Source organism: Ovis aries, chromosome X (genome assembly GCF_016772045.2).
Source record: "Ovis aries strain OAR_USU_Benz2616 breed Rambouillet chromosome X, ARS-UI_Ramb_v3.0, whole genome shotgun sequence".
Classification (NCBI taxonomy): Eukaryota; Metazoa; Chordata; class Mammalia; order Artiodactyla; family Bovidae; genus Ovis; species Ovis aries.
The window spans coordinates 123,399,089-123,416,612 of NC_056080.1; positions in this window are offsets into that span (position 1 = coordinate 123,399,089).

The following is a 17,524-nucleotide window of genomic DNA, read 5'->3' on the forward strand; positions in this document are numbered from 1 at the left end:
TTGTAAGTATGTTTTACACAACCTCTCAGAAAATATTAATTCTCCAAATTCTCTTAATCCCTTTGCAAAGAATTTTTATCCAATTTTTTAATATATCTAAGTTTTTTTAATTTATCTAAGTTTTTAAGAAACTTGGATCTTGAGTCCTATGGACCTTCTTCATTTTTGACGAATTTGTTTTTGTAGATGATGCTGATTTCATAACTAACTTGTTTATACCTAGATCTATGGTAATACACTGGAATTGATTAAAAATGAGTGTTAAAAGTTTGGATATTTCACTTCATTTTGGAGTGCGTACCTCTGTGGGGAAGTGGTTTTGATGATAAAACTTATTTTGAGTAAAAGGCTTTTTGACTGAGCTCCTAGACTGACACCATATTTTTTGTTTGTTTGTGGTCTAGATCAGTACTGAAACCAAAATCATCAGTATATATATATATATATATATATATATATATATATATAAAATACATATATAAAGTGTGTGTGTGCTCATTATACATATATGGATATACATGTATATATGTAAAAAAAAAGATATATAAAAAATAAGCTAGGATATTAATGAGATTGGTTACTTACAAGTATAGTTGGGAGCAAAGTAGAAAGGAAAGGATATGGAAAAGAATGGAAAGAATATGGAAGAGTAACATACTTTTCTAAATATACATTCTGTATAGTTCTGAATTTTATAACCATGTCAATATTCACATGCTTAAAAATAAATAAAATCAACAAGAATGGGGAAAAGCAAAAAAAAAAAAGTAATACAAACCAAAGAAAATGAACCTAATTTTATTTCAAACAAATAATATAACAGTGAATAACAAAGTGTGTGTGGAGAGAGATATGAAGACTTAACATAAGCAACTAAAATTGTATTTTGACTGTATACCTTATGAAAACTCCAGGAAAGAAATTTGGACTCCCAATGATGTATGACTTAGAGCCAGTAACCTCTGAACTTTATTTCTGGCCTTTGTCTGTAAACTCCTGCAGCCTTCTGGTAAAGCTTGCCCCCATCACCCCTAGTCCTCCCATTTCACAAGATCCTCTTGCTACCTCTTAATTGCCCTGGACAAGAACTTCTTTTAAATCTTGTGCCAGTGGGACTTTTCTCTTTATAAAATGCTTGCATACTGCTATTCAGTCTCTCTCAGTCCTGGACTTTCTCCCTGAGAGCCATTCTCCCTGCCTCTTGCCTTGAGATTTCCTCAACTGTTTGAATAATACAGTTTTGTTTTTCTCATATAAAAAGATGATCATCATGAGTTTCAACATTTGAACCAAACATATGAGCTCCCCCATGACATGTTAGGTTGCTATAACATAAATTAAGACTAAAGATGGAGTTGGAAACAAATATTGTACTCTTGTTGATAGTTTTGATTTTCATGATGGTATGGATATGGCTGGATAGCATCACTGACTTGACGGACGTGAGTCTGAGTGAACTCCGGGAGTTGGTGATGGACAGGGAGGCCTGGCGTGCTGCAGTTCATGGAGTCGCAAGGAGTCGGACATGACTGAGCGACTGGACTGAACTGAACTGATGGATTAGCAATTCTGCAATTAACATATATATTCTGAGATTGAGCATATAAGTAAATATATTGTCCTTAATGAGAGCTGGGTTTCTCACTGTTGGAGAGGGAATTACAAATAAGGGAAGAGGGGAGGTGGTCCTAAGATAGCAGAGGAATAAGATGGGGAGACCACTTTCTCCCCCACAAATTCATCAAAGGAACATTTAACTGCTGCTGCTAAGTCACTTCAGTCATGTCTGACTCTGTGTGACCCCATAGACGGCAGCCCACCAGGCTCCCGTGTCCCTGGGATTCTCCAGGCAAGAACACTGGAGTGGGTTGCCATTTCCTTCTCCAATGCATGAAAGTGAAAAGTGAGAATGAAGTCACTCAGTCTTGTCTGACTCTTAGCGACCCCACGGACTGCAGCCCACCAGGCTCCTCCATCCATGGGATTCTCCAGGCAAGAGTACTGGAGTGGGGTGCGATTGCCTTCTCTGAAGAACATTTGAACGCTGAGCAAATTCCACAAAACAATTTCTGAACGCTGGCAGAGGACACCAAGCATCCAGAAAGGCAGCCCATTGTCTTTGAAAGGAGGTCGGACAAAATATAGAAGATAAAAAGAGAGACAAAATAATTAGGGATGGAGATCTGTCCCGAGAAGGGAGTCATAAAAGAGGAGAAGTTTCCAAATACCAGGAAACCCTCTCACTGGCAGGTCTGTGGGGAGTTTTGGAATCTCAGAGGGCAACATAACTGGGAGGAAAAATAAATAAATAAACAAAACCCTCAGATTATGTGCCTAACAGCAATTCCCAGCGGAGAAGTAGCATCCGCCACCAGCAAGCAGGGGCTGAACGGGGAGGCACTGGCCGCATTGCTATGGGGTAAGGACCGGGACTGAATGCCCTGAGGGCAATCTGAGGGAGCTAACTTGAGATAGCAACCCAAACTGTGGGATAACCAGAGAGAGAGAAACAAAAAAGAGAGAGAGAGAGAACTTTCCTGCCAAAAGCCCTAACCTAAGGCACTGCCAGGCCACTCACAGAACAAAGGACTGAGTGAATACCAGAGGAGAGCTAGCCGGCAGCAGACCAGCCCATCCCCTGCCAGGAGGCAGGGAGGCAGGAGGGTGGCAGCTAGAGCCAGAAAGGGGCAAACTCAGCCCCAGAGGTGGCATCCTCCACCAAAAACTGAGAGCAGGCTCCCAGTTGCCAGCCAAGCCTTCCTAGGATCCTGGACGGATGACATCTGCTGGGAGGGCTGCAGCCAGAGATCAGCTCCCCAGAAGAGACACAGCACATCTGAGACGGCGCACCCGGGAAACCGAGCGGCTGGAACGGGGGAGGTGATAAGACGCACCGCACCTAAGGAGAGTGTGTTGGCCAAGCAGCTGGTCGCCTAAGCTGCTCGGACCTGTGAAGGGCACAAATGCAGGCCCAATTGAGTCTGCGCCTTTGTGGAGTAACCAAGAACCTAAACCTGGGCAGCTTAGGCCTGGAAAGTGCATGCAACCCAGGGCCCCGCTTTAGACAGACCCCCTGCAGAGCAACCTGGAGCCTCAGAAGTGTAAACTGGGATAGCACACAAGCTGTGAGTGGGGGCAAACCCAGTGTGGCCTAGACACTGTGAGCACTCCCCACACACGCCAGTGATATTTGTTTGCAGTGTTCCTCCCTCCCCGCAGCACGACTGAACAAGTGAGCCTAAATAAGTGACCACTTTTGCCCCCTCGTGTCAGGACAGAAATTAGACACTGAAGAGACTTGCAAACAGAAGAAGCCGAAATAAAGAGGGAACCACTTTGAAAGTGACAGGTGCAACAGACTAAAACCCTGTAGTTAGCACCGACTACATTGGAAGAGGCCTATGGATCTTGAGAAGTATAAGCTGGAACAAGGAATGAACTGAAACTGAACTGACCCCACACTGCCCACAAAAGCTCCAGAGAAATTCCTAGATATATTTTTACTATTATCATTTTTTAAATTTCCTTTATTTTTTATTTTTCAAAATTTATTTTTATTTTTTTTAATTTTTAAATCCTCTATTACTCCTTTAATTTTCATTTGTAAAACCTACTATTACCTTGCAAAAAAAGACCCTATTTTTAAAGCAAACTTCATATATATTTTTTATAATCTTTGTGATTTTGTTTTTTTTAATATTGTATTTTTGAGAGTCTAACCTCTACTCTAGATTTTTAATCTTTGCTTTTTGATCAGTTCAGTTCAGTTCAGTCGCTCAGTCGTGTCTGACTCTTTGCGACCCTATGAATTGCAGCACGCCAGGCCTCCCTGTTCATCACCATCTCCCGGAGTTCACTCAGACTCACGTCCATCGAGTCCATGATGCCATCCAGCCATCTCATCCTCAGTCGTCCCCTTCTCCTCCTGCCCCCAATCCCTCCCAGCATCAGAGTTTTTTCCAGTGAGTCAACTCTTCTCATGAGGCAGCCAAAGTATTGGAGTTTCAGCTTTAGCATCATTCCTTCCAAAGAAATCCCAGGGCTGATCTCCTTCAGAATGGACTGGTTGGATCTACTTACAGTCCAAGGGACTCTCAAGAGTCTTCTCCAACACCACAGTTCAAAAGCATCAATTCTTTGGCGCTCAGCCTTGATATTTGTTATCAATTTTGTATCTTTAAGAATCCAATCTTCAGCACCCATTTTTACTTAGTAGTGTGATTACTGGCTTGATTGCCCTCTCCCCCTCCGAAAGAAAGGCCATGAGAAAATAATTGAGGAGATAATAGTTGAAAACTTCCCTAAAACGGGGAAGGAAATAGCCACCCAAGTCCAAGAAACCCAGAGAGTCCCAGACAGGATAAACCCAAGGCAAAACACCCCAAGATACATATTAATCAAATTAATGAAGATGGAAAGCCCAGAGACAAATCCACTCACCTATGGACACCTTGTCTTTGACAAAGGAGGCAAGAATATGCAAAGGAGAAAAGACAATCTCTTTAACAAGTGGTGCTGGGAGAACTGGCCAACCACTTGTAAAAGAATGAAACCAGAACACTTTCTAACACCACACACAAAAATAAACTCCAAATAGATTAAATATCTAAATGTAAGACCAGAAACTATAAAACTCCTAGAGGAAAACATAGGCAAAACACTCTCTGACATAAATCACAGCAGGATCCTCTATGACCCACCTCCCAGAGTAATGGAAATAAAAGCAAAAATAAACAAATGGGATCTAATTAAACATAAAAGCTTTTGCACAATGAAGGAAACTATAAGCAAGGTGAAAAGACAGCCTTCAAAATGGGAGAAAATAATAGTAAATGAAGCAACTGACAAAGAATTAACCTCAAAAATATACAAGCAACTCTTGCAGCTCAATTCCAGAAAAATAAATGACCCAATCAAGAAATGTGCCAAAGAACTAAACAGACATTTCCTCAAAGAAGACATACAGATGGCTAACAGACCCATGAAAAGATGCTGAACATCACTCATTATCAGAGAAATGCAAATCAAAACCACAATGAGGTACCATTTCACACCAGTCAGAATGGCTGCTATCCAAAAGTCTACAAACAATAAATGCTGGAGAGGGTGTGGAGAAAAGGGAACCCTCTTACACTGTTGGTGGGAATGCAATCTAGTACAGCCACTATGGAGAACAGTGTGGAGATTCCTTAAAAAATTGCAAATAGAACTGCCATATGACCCAGCAATCCCACTGCTAGGCATACACACTGAGGAAACCAGAATTGAAAGAGACATGTGTACCCCAATGTTCATCGCAGCACTGTTTCTAATAGCCAGGATATGGAAGCAACCTAGATGTCCATCAGCAGATGAATGGATAAGAAAGCCGTGGTACATATACACAATGGAGTATTACTCAGCCGTTAAAAAGAGAGCATTTGAGTCAGTTCTAATGAGGTGGATGAAACTGGAGCCTGTTATACAGAGTGAAGTAAGTCAGAACGAAAAATACCAATACAGTATACTAACACATATATATGGAATTTAGAAAATGGTAACAATGACCCTATATGTGAGACAGCAAAAGAGACACAGATGTATAGAACAATCTTTTGGACTCTGTGGGTGAAGGCGAGGGTGGGAAGATTTGAGAGAATAACATTGAAACGTGTATATTATATGTGAAACAGATCACTAGTCCAGGTTCGATGCATGAGACAAGGTGCTCAGGGCTGGTGTGCTGGGATGACCCTGAGGGATGGGATGGAGAGGGAGGTGGGAGAGGGGGTTTAGGAGGGGAAAACATGTACACTCATGGCTGATTCATGTCAATGTATGGCAAAACCCACTACAATATTGTAAAATAATAAGCCTCCAATTAAATAAAAATTTTTTTTAAAAAAAGGAAAGAGGGAAGCCTATGACAAACCCTGTGGTATTGGGTTTGAATTAGAGGTATCATCAGTGTTATTTACATGGTTTTTGAAAGATAGATTGATAGATACAGAAATATGGATATATGTATGTGTATATGAATACATACATATATATCTCAGCTTTGTCCACTGAGAGTTAATAGAAATACACATAACTCTAGTACTAATGAGCACACCCAGTGCCCAGATCTTGATTTCTAAACATGATTCTACAATAAAAGAACAAGGACTCCTCCAAGAAGATACTGATTCCAGTTCTAGGGAAGGTAAAAATATAAAATGATTCTGGAACATCTTGTAGTATTTGAAAGTAAAGAAGTTCTCCAAAAAATCATGGGGAAGAAAAGTTGCAGACAGGATGCTTTTATGTAACCACAGTACAATTATCAATCAATGATATATTATTATCTCAATGCACACTTTATTCGATATTCACCATTTGTTCCAGTAAGATGGTCCTTTGTAAAATTGTGCAAGAGCATCCTGTCTGCAACTTACTCTGAAACATTTCAGGGAAAAATTAGAGACAGAAAAATAAAAGTGTTTTAAATGTTAACATTTGGTAAATCTATAAGAGAATTATTTAACTAGTTTTGAAACATTTTGTAATATTATTTCAAAATTAAAAGTATAAAATTTTTTCATTCACAGGGACTTCTATTATTAGAGTAAAATAAACTATTAATATTTATTGTAATTACTAGTACATTTTTTCCTTAGTACTGCTATCATGTTTTATGTTTTCTATTTGTCATTTTTCTTTGCTTCCTTTTACTTGTGTTGATGATTTGACCTGATCTTTTATTTTTCTTCTTGTATTTTCAAAGGTGAATATGCTCTTTCTGTGTATCTGGTTGGTTCTCAATACAGACATTTATAATCCTTGTATAAAAATCAAAATCTAAATTTCATTAGAATCTGTATATTTCTTTATTTTAGACAATAACTTTGCAACTTTACAATTACTTTCCTGTTGTATCTCAATTTTATATCTCCAAAATTTTAGTTCTAAATAATCATAAAAATTATTTTGACCTTATGTATCCACAGTTATTTACCTTTAAGTGTAAACTTCACTGGGTTTATCAGTTCAGTTCAGTCAGTTCAGTCGCTCAGTTGTGTCTGACTCTTTGCAACCCCATGAATCGCAGCACGCCAGGCCTCCCTGTCCATCACCATCTCCCGGAGTTCGCTCAGACTCACGTCCATTGAGTCTGTGATGCCATCCAGCCATCTCATCCTCGGTTGTCCCTTCTCCTCCTGCCCCCAATGCCTCCCAGCATCAGGGTCTTTTCCAATGAGTCAACTCTTCTCATGAGGTGGCCAAAGTACTGGAGTTTCAGCTTTAGCATCATTCCTTACAAAGAAATCCCAGGGTTGATCTCCTTCAGAATGGACTGGTTGGATCTCCTTGCAGTCCAAGGGACTCTCAAGAGTCTATAGTTAAAGCTAAATATAGAATGGTTCCAAATATGGAAAGGAGTACGTCAAGGCTGCATATTGTCACCCTGCTTATTTAACTTATATGCGGAGTACATCATGAGAAATGCTGCTCTGGATGAAGCACAAGCTGGAATCAAGATTGCCAGGAGAAATATCAATAACCTCAGATATACAGATGACACCAACCTTATGGCAGAAAGCAAAGAGGAACTAAGGAGCCTCTTGATGAAAGTGAAAGAGGAAAGTGAAATAGTTGGCTTAAAACTCAACATTCAAAAAATTAAGATCATGGCATCCAGTGCCATCACTTCATGGCAAATAGATGGGGAAACAGTGGAAACAGTGACAGACTTTATTTGTGTGTGGGGGGGGCTCCAAATTCACTGCAGATGGTGACTGCAGCCATGAAATTAAAAGACGCTTACTCCTTGGAAGAAAAGTTATGACCAACCTAGACAGCATATTAAAAAGCAGAGACACTACTTTGCCAATAAAGGTCCATCTAGTCAAAGCTATGGTTTTTGCAGTAGTCAAATATGAATGTGACGGTTGGACTATAAAAAAGCTGAGCTCTGAAGAAATAATGCTTTTGAAGTGTGATGTTGAAGACTCTTAAAAGTTCCTTGGACTGCAAGGAGATCCAACCAGTCCATCCTAAAGGAAATAAGTCCTGGGTGTTCATTGGAAGGGTTGATGTTGAAGCTGAAAACTCCAGTACTTTGGCCACCTGTTGTGAAGAGCTGACTCATTTGAAAAGACCCTGATACTGGGAAAGATTGAAGGCGGGAGGAGAAGGGGACGACAGAGGATGAGATGGTTGGATGACATCATTGACTCAATGGACATGTATTTGAGTAAACTCCAGGAGTTGGTGATGGACAGGGAGGCCTGGCGTGCTACAGTCCACGGGTTCGCAAAGAGTCAGACACGACTGAGTAACTATGAAGAGGAAAAGTTAAAATTGTATATAACCTCCTTCTTCTGTCTCTTTAACTGAGCTTGCCCCTTGCTAAGTCTAGATCACGTAGGTCATGCAGGTCTTGTAGGCTCAGAAAGTGGGGGCTTGCAATACTCAGAACTGGAGTTTATCTCACTAACCCTTGTCCTGCCCTTTGCAATCGCCCAGCCCCTGCAAACCTGCTTAATCATGCTTGTCCAGGCCAACATCCCCCTCCCCATCTTGACTGATGTTCCCTCGCATGAGAAACCCCTTAGTTTAAACCAGCCTATTAACAGCTAGTGTTGCCCACTATAGTCTGTCTATAAAAACTCTGTAATCCCTTTGTTCGGGGCTCAGAGCTTGGAGTGTTAACTCCTCTGGGCCCGCCGGCATAATAAACCTGAATTCTGCAACTCTCCGAGTGTGGTGCTTGGTTTCTTGAGTACTGGTTTCTGCAACAACTGAACTGAACTGAACATACTGGGTTTTTTGTTTGTTTGTTTGTTTTGCTATTTTCTTTTTTATGTAAACTTTTGGGATTTTTTTTAATCCTTTTTAAAATTCTTCGTGTTCAGAAATGTTACTCCAATGCATTTTATATATGTCTTCTTTGTTTACCTGGTTTAGCACTTCTCTCTCCATCTGAAGACTAGTATCTTTTACCACTTGGGAGGAATTATCTTCTATTATTGATATATTTATTTGCTCTTCTCTATACTTTCTGTTCTTATAGGATTCCTGCTACATGGATGTTGAACTTCTGGATCTAGTCTCCATGTCTATTATTGCTTTATCAAAATTTCTATTTCTTTTTCATTTTGCACTTTTTTTGTGAGAATCTTTTGGTTTAATGTATTAACACACATTTTTTTTTCTTTTCTTCTGTTGCATAATGCTACTACAGACATCCATTGCATTCCTTATTTTTATTCCCTTTTATTCATGTAGTTTCCAGGACTTATCATTTGTTTTGTTTTATGCCAGCATTTTCCTTGTTTATGGGTTTAATAACTTTTCTTATTCTTTTGAGAATATTAGTTATTTTAAAATATTTTTTCATTTGCTATTATTTATTCTATTATTTCCATGTTAACTTTTCTGTTTATTAATTTTGTTTTTTTTTTACATGATAACTGTTGTTCAAATATTAATCAGTGTTTTTTGCTTGTGTCCTTATCTTTGTTTTTGAGATCCCTTAGCAGCTCATCTATAGATGTTGTTTTGTAAAGCAAACCTTGCCTTTGATAATTATGGGGAAGAATCATAATATACTCTAGATGGAGTGTGCCAGTAGTTTATCTTTTAGGTGTGGCAGCTGACTACACTTGCTCTGAGCAAAAGATAGCTGCAAAATTTTTACCCACACTAAAGCATTGTGTAAGCACTGACCCCCAGAGGCACATTTATCCAAAATGCTCTGAATACAGCTCTTTATTAATTATGTTGAAATTCCCAAAGCCTCCTTCTTGCTTTTTGTATCACTGATGCTGGTCTTAAAGGTCTCTAAACCACTCTTGTTTACACAGTGGTCTTCAGACATATTTTGGACTGTGGTTTATTCTAGTTTTGCTTTTTTAACTATAGTGGGTATGATTCACAATCTAAAAACTCCTACATGCTGGAACTACCACAGTTTTAATTTCATATATATCAACTACCTACTTCTGTCAACCCTGTACTCGCTTGGTAATTATAATGTGTGTGTGAGAGAGAGAGACAGAGACAGAAGAGAAGAGTATTATGGTTATGATTCTGAGTCTTAGATATGGTCATAATGTCTGATCAGTATCAACACAAGAGCTGCCTCCATATCCTAGAAATTCTCACTATATATAATCAGGATCAATATTAGGATTTCCTAATTTGCCTATTTGTAAATACCTATAGCCAGAAGTTTATTTAACTTATATGCAGAATACATCATGCGAAATGTCGGGCTGGATAAGTTACAAGCTGGGATCAAGATTGCTGGGAGAAATATCAACAACTTCAGATATGCAGATAATACCACTTTCATGACAGAAATGAAGAGGAAGTAAACAGCCTCTTGATGAGGGTGAAAAACCTGGCTTAAGACTCACACATATTTTGGACTGTGGTTTATTCTAGTTTTGTTTTTTTTTAACTCAAAAAACTAAGATCATGGCATCTAGTCCCATCACTTCATGGCAAATAGAAGGGGAAAAAGCAGTTAACAGACTTTATTTTCTTAGGCTCGAAAATCACTGCAGTGATTGTAGCCATGAAATTAAATTGCAGCCATGAAATTAAAAGACACTTGCTCCTTGGATGGAAAGCTATACAAACCTAGACAGTGTATTAAAAGCAGAGACATTATTTTGCCAACAAAGGTCTGTATAGTGAAAGCTATGGTTTTTCCAGTCGTCATGTCCAGATGTGAGAGTTGGACCATAAAGAAAGCTGAGTGCTGAAGAATTGATGCTTTTGAACTGTGGTGTTGGAGAAGACTCTTGAGAGTCCCTTGGACTGCAAGGAGATCCAACCAGCCCATCCTAAAGGAGATCAGTCCTGGAGGTTCATTGGAAGGGCTGATGTTGAAGCTGAAACTCCAATACTTTGGTCACCTGATGCAAAGAGCTTACTCATTTGAAAAGACCCTGATGCTGACCCTGATTGAAGGCAAGAGGAGAAGAGGATGACAGAGGATGAGATGCTTGGATGACATCACTGACTTGATGGACTTGAGTTTGAGCAAGCTCTGGGAGTTGGTGATGGACAGGGAAGCCTGGCGTGCTGCAGTCCATTGGGTTGCAAAGAGTTGGACACAACTGAGCAACTGAACTGAACTGCACTTTATAGCAGTGGTTCAAGGGTGGGGTTACTGATTAGATTAGGGTGTATGCAGGACTTGCCCTCCTTTAAACTCAGTTCAGTTTAATCTCCTTTAATCTGGTCTTGGGTAATCGCTTGATGAGCTCTTCTGGTTCCTTTAATCTGGCCTCACATGTTCTCTGGAATGAGAGTACTGGCATCTTCCATTTGTTATGTTTTAGTTCTGTACAGAGCTCAAAGATTTTATGTGTTTCCTGTGAGGTGGAACGAAGACCCTGCCCAAGGCTGCAATATTGTTTCTTGGCTGATCCTCCCTTTTGTCTGCATCCTCTCCCTTCCCTGATTAGCAGCTATTTGAACCATGAAATTCCAGATGTTCAAACTGGTTTTAGAAAGGGCAGAGGAACCAGAGATCAAATTGCCAACATTTACTGGATCATCAAAACAGCAAAAGAGTTTCAAAAAAAACACATTTACTTCTGCTTTATGCCAAAGCCTTTGACTGTGTGGATCACAATGAACTGTGGACAATTCTGAAAGACATGGGAATACCAGACCACCTGACCTGCCTCTGGAGAAACATATATGCAGATCAGGAAGCAACAGTTAGAACTGGACATGGAACAACAGACTGTTTCCAAATAGGAAAAGGAGTATGTCAAGGCTGTATATTGTCACCCTGCTTATTTAACTTCTGTGCAGAGTACATCATGAGAAACGTTGGGCTGGATGAAGCACAAGCTGGAATCAAGATTGCTGGGAGAAATATCAATAACCTCAGATATGCAGATGAAACCAACCTTTTGACAGAAAGTGAAGAGGAATTAAAAAGCCTCTTGATGAAAGTGAAAGAGGAGAGTGAAAAAGTTGGCTTAAAGCTCAACATTCAACCAGCCCATCCTAAAGGAGATCAGTCCTGGGTGTTCATTGGAAGGACTGATGCTGAGGCTGAAACTCCAATGCTTTGGCCACCTCATGTGAAGAGTTGACTCACTGGAAAAGACCCTGATGCTAAGAGGGACTGGGGGCAGGAGGAGAAGGGAACTACAGAGAATGAGATGGCTGGATGGCATCACCGACTCAATGGACATGGGTGAACTCTGGGAGTTGGTGATGGACAGGGAGGCCTGGCATGCTGCAATTCATGAGGTTGCAAAGAGTTGGACATGACTGAGTGACTAAACTGAACTGAATCTACCCTTTGAGACTCAGTGAAGGTCATGGTTGGAGAAGGCAATGGCACCCCACTCCAGTACTCTTGCCTGGAAAATCCCATGGGCGGAGGAGCCTGGTAGGCTGCAGTCCATGAGGTCACTAAGAGTCGAACACGACTGAGTGAATTCACTTTCACTTTTCACTTTCATGCATTGGAGAAGGAAACAGCAACCCACTCCAATGTTCTTGCCTGGAGAATCCCAGGGACAGGGGAGCCTGGTGGGCTGCCATCTATGGGGTTGCACAGAGTTGGACACGATTGAAGCGACTTAGCAGCATCAGAAGGTCATGGTAGCTGGAGTCTGTTCCCTACACGGAACAGGGAACCTAGAAAGGCTTCCAAAACCAGGAGCCTCACAGTGTCCTGCTCAGTTTCAGGCTTTTTTTTTTTTTTTTTTTTGAGGTAACATTATATAAATTTCAGGTATACATTTTACATTATATTTCAACTTCTGTGTACACTATAGCATGCTCAACACCAAAAGTTTAGTTTCCATCCATCACCATACAGCTGACACCCTTTATTCATTTTGCCCTCCCCCTTTCCCTCTGGTAAATGCTACTGTTTTCCTGTGTCTCTCCTATGTATTCTTGTTATTAAACTTTTCCCCTGTCTCATGTAAACTTAATTCCTAGAAGAACCAGAAGAATCCAGAAGAGTAGATTCTTCTTTCTTGATTTTTTTTTTCTTCACATCCTCTCCAGTATTTATTTCATGCCTTTTTGTAATAGTCTGTCTGCAGACACTTGAACTTTCTTTGAAAAGAGCCTTTGTAAAGTGCCTGTCTAAGCTGATGACCTAATTAACCACTGGAAATGGAGAGCACATCCATACCAGCAAAGCAACTAATGGACCATTGCAGGCACCCTTTAAAGGCTAAGATACTGTGCTCTTCTTCCTCTACCACTAAAATACATGGCTGATTGTAGTGTATTTTAATTGGAAGATTGATTTAGATTAGAATTTGTATTTGAAGTTCTTTTATTATGTTGAGTAATTCCTTAATAAATTACAGTAATTTGAAAAGGCTACCTCTCTTTAGTTTCCCTTTCATTATGTCAAAGACAGTGGATAAGTTTAACAATGTCCACCGTAGGTCTTAGACATGCTACCTCCAGCTGTGACGGTTATGCTTTGTGCACATCAGTATCAGTTCAGTTGCTCAGTCGTGTCTGACTCTGTGACCCCATGAACTGCATGCAGCATGACAGGCCTCCCTGTCCATCACCAGCTCCCAGAGTTCACCCAAATCCATGTCCACTGAGTCAGTGATGCCATCCAATCATTCCATCCTCTGTTGTCCACTTCTCCTCCTGCCCTCAATCTTTCCCAGCATCAGGGTCTTTTCCGATGAGTCAGCTCTTCAGATCAGGTGGCCAAAGTATTGGAGTTTCAGCTTCAGCATCAGTCCTTCCAATTAATATTCAGGACTGATTTCCTTTGGGCTTCCCTGGTGGCTCAGAGGTTTAAGCGTCTGCCTGGAATGTGGAAGACCTGGGTTCGATCCCTGGGTTGGGAAGATCTCCTGAAGAAGGAAATGGCAACCCACTCCAGTACTCTTGCCTGGAGAATCCCATGGAGGGAGGAGCCTGGTAGGCTACAGTCCATGGGGTCGCAAAGAGTCAGACAGATGGACGGGTTGGATCTCCTTGCAGTCCAAGGGACTGTCAAGAGTCTTTTCCAACACCACAGTTCAAAAGCATAAATTCTTTGGTGCTCAGCTTTCTTTATGGTCCAGCTCTCACATCCATATATGACTACTGGAAAAACCATAGCTTTGACTAGAGGGACCTTTTTCAGCAAAATAATGTTTCTGTTTCTTAATATGATGTCTAGGTTTGTCACTGCTTTTTTTCCAAGGAGCAAGTGTCTTTTGATTTCACGGCTGCACTCACCATCTGCAGTGATTTTGGAGCCCAGAAAAATAAAGTCAGCCACTGTTTCCACTGTTTCCCCATCTATTTGCCATGAAGTTATGGGACTGGATGCCATGATCTTAGTTTTCTGAATGTTGAACTTTAAGCCAACTTTTTAACTATTCTCTTTCACTTTCATCATGAGGCTCTTAAGTTCTTCTTCACTTTGTGCCGTAAGGGTGGTGTCATCTGCATATCTGAGGTTATTGATATTTCTCCTGGCAATCTTGATTCCAGCTTGTGCTTCTTCCAGCCCAGCATTTCACATGAGGTACTCTGCATATAAGTTAAATAAGCAGGGTGACAATATACAGCCTTGACATACTCCTTTTCCTATTTGGAAACAGTCTATTGTTCCATGTCCAGTTCTAACTGTTACTTCCTGACCTGCATACAGATTTCTCCAGAAGCAGGTCAGATGGTCTGGTATTCCCATGTCTTTCAGAATTTTCCACAGTTTATTGTGATCCACACAGTCAAAGGCTTTTGCATAGTCAATAAAGCAGAAATAGATGATTTTCTGGAACTCTCTTGCTTTTTTCATGATCCAGCGGATGTTGCCAATTTGATCTCTGGTTCCTCTGCCTTTTCTAAATCCAGCTTGAACACCTGGAATTTCAAAGCTCACATATTGCTGAAGCCTGGCTTGGAGAATTTTGAGCATTGCTTTACTAGTGTGTGCTGCTGTGAGATGAGTGCAATTGTGAAGTAGTTTGAACATTCTTTGGCATTGCCTTTCTTTGGGATTGGAATGAAAACTGACCTTTTCCAGTCCTGTGGCCACTGCTGAGTTTTCCAAATTTGCGGGCATATTGAGTGCAGCATTTTCACAGCATCATCTTTCAGGATTTGAAATAGCTCAACTGGAATTCCATCACCTCCACTAGTTTTGTTCATAGTGATGCTTTCTAAGGCCCACTTGACTTCACATTCCAGAATGTCTGGCTCTAGGTGAGTGATCACACCATTGTGATTATCCGGGTCATGAAGATCTTTTTGTACAGTTCTTCTGCATATTCTTGCCACCTCTTCTTAATATCTTCTGCTTCTGTTAGGTCCAGACCATTTCTGTCCTTTATTGAGCCCATCTTTGCATGAAATGTTCCCTTGGTATCTCTAATTTTCTTGAAGAGATCTCTAGTCTTGACCATTCTATTGTTTTCCTCTATTTCTTTGCATTGATCACTGAGGAATGCTTTCTCCTCTCTCCTTTCTATTTTTTGGAACACTGAATTCAAATGGGTATATTTTTCCTTTTCTCCTTGGCTTTTCACTTCCCTTCTCTTCACACTATTTGTAAGGGCTCCCCAGACAGGCATTTTGCTTTTTTGCATTTCTTTTTCTTGGGGATAGTCTTGATCCCTGTCCCCTGTACAATGTCACGAACCTCATTCCATAGTTCATCAGGCACTCTGTCTATCAGATATAGTCCCTTAAATCTATTTCTCAGTTCCACTGTATAATCATAAAGGATTTGATTTAGGTCATACCTGAATGGTCTAGTAGTTTTCTCCACTTTCTTCAGTTTCAGTCTGAATTTGGCAATAAGGAGTTCGTGATCTGAGCCACAGTCAACTCCCAGTCTTGTTTTTGCTGACTGTATAGAGCTTCTCTATCTTTGGCTGCAAAGAATATAACCAATGTGATTTCGGTGTTGACCATCTGGTGATGTCCACCTGTAGAGTCTTCTCTCGTGTTGTTGGAAGAGGGTGTTCGCTATGACCAGTGCGTTCTCTTGGCAGAACTCTATTAGCCTTTGCCCTGCTTCACTCTGTACTCCAAGGCCAAATTTGCCTGTTACTCCAGGTGTTTCTTGACTTCCTACTTTTGCATTCCAGTCCCCTATAATGAAAAGGACATCTTTATTGGGTGTTAGTTCTAGAAGGTTTTGTAAGTCTTCATAGAACTGTTCAACTTCAGCTTCTTCAGTGTTACTGGTTGGGGCATAGACTTGGATTACCATGATACTGAATGGTTTGCCTTGGAAATGAACAGAGATCATTATATCATTTTTGAGATTGCATCCAAGTAGTGCATTTCAGACTCTTTTGTTGACTATAATGGCTACTCCATTTCTTCTAAGGGATTCCTGACCACAGTTGTAGATATAATGGTTATCTGAGTTAAATTCACCCATTCCAGTCCATCTTAGTTCACTGATTCCTAGAATGTAGACGTTCACTTTTGTCATCTCCTGTTTGACCCTTTCCAATTTGCCTTGATTCATGGATCTGACATTCCAGGTTCCTATGTTTGTGCACATATTATTTAACTAATTGATGGTTTTTGTGAATTATTAAGAGCATGTGTTTTAGAGCCAAATAACTTGAGTTTTAATGTTAATTCTACCACATAGTAACAATTAGACCTTGAGCAAATTATTTAAACTCTCAGTTAAACCTCTCTGTTTCTTAGTTTCTTCATTTGGATAATGGAGAAGATAATCATACTTAGCCCAGGGAGTTGTTGTGGGGATTAAAGAAGTTGTCATATGTAAAACAATTAGAACAGAACATATAACCTCTCCATGACTATCATTTGATCTTTGTTTCATATCAGCCTTCCTTCTAGGGCTCCCATAGCCAATATAGTGATCAATAGCCACATGTGGCTATTTTAGATTTAAATTAATTAATATTAAATAAAATTAAAAATTCAGTTCCTAGGTCAACAACTGTAGCAAGATTTCAAGTGCTTAGTATCCATGTCACCAGTGGCTACAGTGTTGGACAGGATAGTACAGTCGTGGCTAGTATTTACAAGAGATTGGTCCAGGACCCCCATGGATACCAAAATCTGTTCATACTCAAGTCCCTTTTATAAAATGGCATAGTGCTATCAGTCTTCCCTACCCACAGTTTCTGTATCCATGAATAGAGAGGACTGGCTATATAACATCTTGATCATTGCAGAAAACTCTAGTTGACAGCACTGCTCTAGAACTATTTTTCTCAACATCACCACTATGCTAGAATCAACTTGGAAGCTTTTAAAAATTCCTGTGGCTCTGACCATTCAACTGACTAGTTAGGTAAGAATCTCAGCTTGGGACTCATGCATCTATGTAATTTTTTAAAGCTTCCCAAGTGACTCCAATATGTAGCCAAATTTGAGAACCACTGCTCAAGACCAAGGGACAGGAAAGTTTTTCTATAAATGACCAGACAGTAAATATTTTAGATCATCTGGGCATATCTGTTTTATTTTTCTTGCTGTTGTATATCCTTCTTTGTTTGTGCTATAACTCTTTAAAACTGTAAAAGTCATTCTTAGATTACAGGTCATTCACAGGCCATAT